This window comes from Camellia sinensis, chromosome 1, assembly GCF_055761805.1.
Source record: "Camellia sinensis isolate YWXY chromosome 1, ASM5576180v1, whole genome shotgun sequence".
Lineage (NCBI taxonomy): Eukaryota > Viridiplantae > Streptophyta > Magnoliopsida > Ericales > Theaceae > Camellia > Camellia sinensis.
The window spans coordinates 132,443,102-132,450,686 of record NC_138961.1 but is presented as its reverse complement, the minus strand read 5'-3'; positions in this window follow the sequence as shown (position 1 = coordinate 132,450,686).

The following is a 7,585-nucleotide window of genomic DNA, read 5'->3' as shown; positions in this document are numbered from 1 at the left end:
CTTGGGCGCCACTATTGATCACTCGATGATGAAAGTTATACTATGCAAGCATTCGATTTCTTCAGCAAGAAGAGCTTCTAAATCCCAACCTTGCACCCCATTTTGGACCAAAACTTTTTTAGACCTTAAAACCCTCTCTTTCAAAATATTTTTGAAAATGTTTTTACGATGTTCCGAGGCTCGTATTTTGTTAAATGTTACACTTTTCAATAAACCGAGCAAGGACAAAGTGGAAATAAATTGAAGGGAGGTGAACTCTTTGAAAAATATTTTAAACCTCTTATTTATAGGTTTAGAGTTGAAGAAAATTAGAGGAGAGGAAAGAAAACTAGTTTGTGAAGAAGTTGGGTATTAAACCGTTAAGAGAAAACTGAGCAGCCTTCACTAAATCAGGCCTATCTCTTTCTACACTTAGAATTTAGTTGTGAGGCCACCACCATTGGAAAGTGAACTTCTAGGGCTTCATTTTAGACTCAAGAATCTCCTAAAGCCAAGTCCGGATAAGGGAGATATGGTTGTTTGAAGTTAGGCATCAATCAGATTAAGACAAAACTAAGCAACCTTCAATAAAATATGCATATCTCTTTTCACACTTAGAATTTAGATGTGAGGCTGCCACCATTGAAAATTAGACTTCTGGGGCTTCAATTTAGACTCAAGAATGACCTAAAAGCGAGTCCGAATGAAGGAGATATGCCCGTTTGAAGTCGGGCCTGGAAGCAGATTTTTGGTGGCCAGAAGATGGCCGGCCGGACACCATTTGTGGCCGGCAATTCACACTTCTGGCCGGCTAACCACTAGCCAGCCACCAGTGTAAAACCCATATATTTTTGCTATCTATTCCACAAAGCTCCGACTGTCCCTTTTAGATATTTTCGACCTAAGGCTCATGTTTTCTATATATAGAGGACCTCTCTTCTTACTTTCAAGGTTAAAAAAATTTAGGAGTGAGGAAATAATTTTAGAAAAATCCTCTCTCTCTGCAATTCTCTCTTTCTACAATTCTCTCTCTCTTGCAACTTGCATAGCTTTTGCCCAAACACTCTAAACCAAACCTAGAGAGCTTCTTGCTGAGGTGATTTGAGCTTGAATTTGAGCTCTTGAAGCACTTGAGAGTGTGAACTTAGTGATTTATGACTTAAGGGTTCATTCATCTTCAAGAGGTATAGCTTCTCTTGCCTTTGTACCATCTTTACACCACTTGTTTTTCATCTTTTCTTACTATTTTTAAGCTCTTTAAAACCTGTATTTTTGGACTGAAACTTGTGGTTTAAGACCATTAAAAGTAGAGAGGTTAATAGCCCTTCTTTACACCTTGCTTCTAAAGCCTTTGCCCTTGTGTTTCCCACTTTGTTATCAATTTTTTTTGAGCTTTTTACCACTGATTTTTAGATATTTTCGGAGGCTAGAAAAGTGATTTTGAAATCCAAAAATAGAGGGGTTAGCCACCCCTTCTTTGACTTGTTTTCTTGCTTAAATTGCTCCATGTTTTTTTGTCTTCATTCTAGCAATTTTTTGTGCTGTTTTTGGGCTGTTTTTTGACTGTCTAAACTCTGAAATTTTGGGTTGAAACTTATGGTTTGAGGTCAACAAGGGTGGAGGGGTGCTCACCATTCCTTCTACCTAGCTTCCAAGGTCTTTACCCTTGTGTTTCCCATCCTCGCACTATCTTTTTTTTGAGCTTTTAAACACTGATTTTCAGAGTTATTTCAATGGCTAAAATCATGTTTTAAAGTCCAAATTTGGAGGGGTTAGCCTCCCCTCCTTGTGTCTTACTTATTAGCCTAGTTTATGCTGTGTTTTAGCTTATTAATCTAGCCTTTTTTGTTTTAATTCCAGCATGTTTTAGGACTGTTTTAGAACTATTTTAGCATTGTTTTTGGTTGATAGTTGCATTTGAGCTTTGTTTTGCATACTTATAGTGTAATAGTCCTCATGAGTTTGGTGTTCTAGGCCTTAGTCACCTTTTTGTTTGAGTTGATTGCATTAATGTATGGCTTTTCATACTTGTGATCACCATTAATCACCTCTACAACCTCCCTCCTTTTTTGGCTTTTGTTTTGCTTTGAAAGTGGTTCAAACAACTTATTTGTTTAAAGCATGAGATGGAGATGTCATGCTTAATGGTTTAATCCCCTTGGGGTTCATTACCAACGGTATGATGTCGTTTTCATACCTAAAACAACTTTTGGTTTAAGCCCTCTTTCCATTTAGGGGACTTAAACTCACCATTGGACTCAATTGAACTAAAGGATGGTTGGTAATTAAAATGGAGTAATTAAAACTTGGGACTAAAAGTGTACAAGATAATAACTTGTTATGTTCAATCGGATATTAATTGAACACATGGAAGCTTGAGGCATTTCATACCATTAGTGATAGAATGATTCAAGTATCCAAGGTCACTAATTCTCTTGATCTTTCATGATAGGGAGGTGGTTTTTGTGTCTTGTTTTGTTGCATTTATTGAACTTGCACACTTTGGTTCATAAGCCATCATGCAATGAAATTACTTGAGTTGGTGGTTTGTGAACCAAGTTCACTACTCCTTTGATTTGCTCATGAAAAGGAGGGGTGAGTTATGCAAACAAATCCTTGAAAATACCCTGTGGATGCTCTGTTTGTCCTCCGTTGCAGCAAGGTGAATTGGGCAGCAGTGGCTGGCAGGCCATTTTCCATGGCCGACAGGTGGCCGGCAGACCACCTTTGATTGCCGGCCAACTATCACTGATGGCCGACAACCTTTATCACTGGCCGGCCAGCCACCAATGAAAAATTCAGCAATGTGTTTGTGAGGCAAAACAGAGTTATTCTGGAAGTGGGCAACAGTGTATGTGTTCTCTATGCAACAGAGGCTCTCCAAAAGCAAGACAGTGGCCTTTTCGGGTGGAAGCATGCTCATGAACATCCCTCGCTTCCTAAGGTAAAATAGTTAGCTTAGTACTTAATTGTTTAGCTTACTTACTTCTTTTAATTATAGTGTATTGTAATTATTTAATTAGTTAAAGTAGTTAGCTAGTTGTGATGTTGTAATCTTTAATTAGCTAGAATAGTTAATTAATTACTTCGATTTGTAATAATTAGTTAAGTAGTTTAGCTAATTTTATTTGTTTTGTAATAATTAGCTTAGCTTTAATTAGTTAGTTAATTAGCTTAGTTCATTCGGACTCTCCTTCATGAGGGCGCAAATCTTGTAATAATGTATATGTCTTCCAACCCCACATCTTTCTCCCTTTTACTTACTAGCTTTATGATGGTTAGTTTAGAGGTATCACGTTTTGTTTAGCATACTCCATGTTTGCATCCACTTGTATTGCATGCACCGATGCTCGGTGCATCATTCTAACTTGCATTGTTCATTTAAATACTTCTTTAAATACGTGCTTAGATCGTATGCTATTTAATTGTTTCATATGCCATATTAGTAACCGAGCCTAGTAATTGCATATCGCATGTGTTGCATTAGTCATATTGCATGGTTAGGAATCATGCATTTTTCTAACTCATTTCTTTTTGGCTTGGAGTACTAAGTGAACCTTTACTCGCTTTAGCATATTGCATACGTGTGATTGTTGTCATGTCTAGCATGTTCACCATGAGGCTAAGTACTTAGACGATAACTGCTTGAATGCCTGTGGATGAAGGCTTGTTGCTTTAATTGGAATAATTTGAGCAATGTTCATATGCGATCACTTTTTCAAGTGGTACATATTTCGAAATAATTTTCAAAACAAACAAGAGCATATAATGTACATAAGATTCATATCATGATTAGTAGAAGCCGATCTTTGATCGGACGGGCGGGAGTGCTCAAATTCATTCATGACCTTCCCCTCTCATACCTAAGTTTTCGAGCTGAGACAATCTTGGTGATGACGGACACATGGCCTTTGGCACGAGTCACGAGTTTCCTAAATTTTTCAAAAAATATTTCAGTAACAACTCTGTATCTAGAAAAGCAGTCCATTTTTGACAACTTGATTCAAAATCGATTTTTCTAATAGATTTGTTGGATTGGGACTCTTTGGTGTTTATTTATTTCACATTGCACTTGTGAGATCAAATTCAGAACCGCGGGAGTCTGATACTGTAGGGCTTATTTCGATTTCCAAAAGGGAGCGCGAAAAAGTCAAACTACACCTAGTTTTGATTTGGGAAAATATGATGCTTAGACGGAATTGAATTTCAAAGTGTGAATGGCATGGATACTTAGAATTTGGAATACATTGTTAATGTGTTTTGAGTTGAGATTTTGGACTTGGAACATTTATGACCTATGTATTCTATTTTCACAACACTTCTCATGTTTTATTGAATATTTGATTACTTAGAATGTGGGGAAAAATGGGAGGTAAATAGAGTCTGGGTAGAGAGTCGATTTTGAGAAAAGGGCGTTGTGTTAATACCTGTGTGGGGGAATTGAGGTGCCCAATTTCCCTGTCTTGAGCTTACCGTTGAAAGAATGTGGGAAAAATATTTTTGGGCGTCCATTGATCCTGCCATATAATAATTGGCAAAAGTAAAAAAATGGATGGTTTTGGATACTCACCACCTGCCGTATTAATAGTCGGCAAATATGGGGAATAGTTTTGGTTATAAACCTATATGTATATGTAGTATCAGGCTCCTACGAGGGACTCATGGCATATTTACCTCCTATGTTGAGAAATGTTTTCTTTTTCATGAAACAGAAATGTAATTGTTTTCTTGCCCGTTTTATCTGTGAATATAAACTCTGAATTATGTTGAGTCATGACGATGCCACTTGGATGTTCAAATGACTAGATACTCTATTAAATGTATCTCTACTAGGCATAGTGCTCATCCCTATCTAACATTTTCTGGAATTGGTTATGTGTCACCACCTCAATGAGAGGAAGCATGCTCTTTTGTTTTGATTAGAGCGTCATGACTCATAGACGTTTGTATGTGGAAGCTCCGCGCTTATTTGCTTAAGACCTTGAGTCCATTATTGTTTGTAACAAGGCAATGCCTTGGATTTTTGTAAGCCATTATGGCAATTTACTATATCCTCTAACTTATTGAACTCTGTTATAATTGGATGTGTAATTTATATGTTGAATATAAAAACCTTAGTTTAATGAGAAAGAGGATCTTTTGGTATAACCATGTTTTGGATTGATGTATTTCTATTATGTACTTTGGGGGGGTTACATAACCACACCCCTTCCAATGTGCAGGCTAAGTTAGCTCCCAAACCACACCGCTTGAGTCCATAGGTAATCAAACAACGAGTGCTCCACCGTTTCTAAATCTGAGCCACATATTGGACAAGTTCCCCGTGGCAACACATTTACATTTGAAAAGATTGGCCTTGGTAGCTAGAAAATTTTTGCATGCTCTCCACCAAAAATATTTGAGCTTGGGAGGTACATTGAGATTCCAAATCTATTTCCAGAAGTTGTGAGAGAATTGAAAGGAAGTTGAGGGCTGATGTAACAACCCTCATACTGTTTACTGATTAATGACTGATTGATTACCGATAACCATCGATTACCGTTAAACTGAATTGATTATGACTGATTATGACTGATAATTGGATTGATTAAAGTACTGAACTGACTGACTGGAATCTGGAATTAAGTGACTGAGTCTATCTGTTGAATTGTGCATCTATCTGTTTGATTGATTATTTGATCTGTTCGTGTTTTACGTTTAAACTGCTAATTGAAGGCCTTGTCGGCGGCCAAACCGGGAATTGATTGATGTTTTAGGATCCTCATAATTAATGTGATTTTATGGTATAATTATCTAAAAACTGATTAGGTATGATTAAATTAGATTAATGGTGCTAAATTACATGAACTGGACTTATTACCAAATTGCCACCCTTAGTGGCCCACTCAATATAACACATTGGAGCCCTTGCATGCTTGAATCAAAACATTTCATTAGTTCTCCTTGTTCAACCGGCCTTAGAGAGAGAGGAAGGGAGAGAGTTGAATTGTTCTAGTGAATTGGCTTGAATTGCTTGGAATTGAAGTGCAAATTGTCAAATTGGACACCTAAACCTTGAACACAAGACTAAGGTAGGACATTCATCTTCTTGTTGTTGTCATAGACTTGATTCTTGCATGATCCATGCTTCATTTGTAGAGTTAAGCCATGTTTTAGTTCATACATGTAGGATTAGAACATAATTCATGCATGCATGTTTGAATTGATGAGTTTTAAGTTGAATCCATGGTGAAATGGAACATGCATGTTCATAATTTTGTAATGGTCCATGTTTTCAACTTGTTTTTGGATCAATTGGCTCCTTAGAGCATCAAATTGGAACTTCCAAATGATTTGAATTCATGCATGTTTGCGTGTTCATATTGTTCATGAAATTGGTTTGAAATTGAGGTTGAATTAAACACCCTTGGGCCTTGATTTCTCAAAATTGAGCTTTGAACTATGATATTCTATGTGTTTATAAATGTTTTCCAGAAAATGGGCCCAAGAGGATTGGTTTTGATGCATTTGAATGTGAGTTTGAGCTTAGAGGTGCAATCTGGAATTCCCAGATTTTGCACTTCCGCTCGAGCGGGGGAAGTGCCGCTCGAGCGTGGAATCCGAGCATCCAGTATCTCTGCACTGTTTTGCAGTCCGCTCGAGCGGAGGATTGGGCGCTCGAGCGGAGTCATGTCTCAAGCTCGAGCGGGCGTCGAGCGGAGATTTCACCCATCCAGTACTTTTACAGTACGCTCAAGCAGGAAAGTTGATGCTCGAGCGTGTACCTTTGTTGCATGACCGCTCGAGCGGGACTCTGTTTTCTGAAAATCCTGAAACAGTCTTCTGATCACATCTTTGCATCCTCATTCCATTCTAGGCAATCTTAGGCCTAGTTTAAGACATCTTGTTGAGGATAGATGTAGAACACACCGAGGCATTAGGGGTTAAATTATGTTATCTCCCAACTGTGTAGCTTAGTGTGTGTGTTCAATCTGTTAACTGTGTAGGGTTGGCGACTGGGGAGACGCGCTCTAGCACACTGTAGCCCAAACTCTGTGAGTAACAACTGTGTAAAGATATGTTCAAAAATGATTATCTTCTGAACAATTGAACTGTACTGCTTTCTGAACTGTTACTGTTAATTGAATGAATGAATGTCCTCTATTCTGAACTGTATTGTGGCATCCTTAGCAACTGTTGTTACTGACTGTTACTGTTACAGAGATCTCTATCGGTTCCCTCGTGAAACCACTACTGTTTACTGATTGATGGCCATCATTACTATTCGGTCTTTAAGACCTACTGTCTACTGCTATGCTAATGGATGTACCACATATGATTGAATAACTGTTCTGACTGAAAGACTGAAGTATTGTTTAATGAACTGATTTCATTACTGTAAGGACATTTCATTCTTAACCTCCTTACACATTATGTTATTCACTGGGCTTTAGCTCACTGTTTATATATATATGTAGGTGCTCAGCCACCAGATCGGTGCTAGGAGCGCGGGTTAGACTCCAGTTTTGTCAAGCTAGCCTTTGTGCCTCGCTGCGAGGTTCCGAGTTGCCATGCTATGGCTTTGGGGTGTCTTGTTTTTCCCCCGTCTGTCTCCATACTGTTTGGT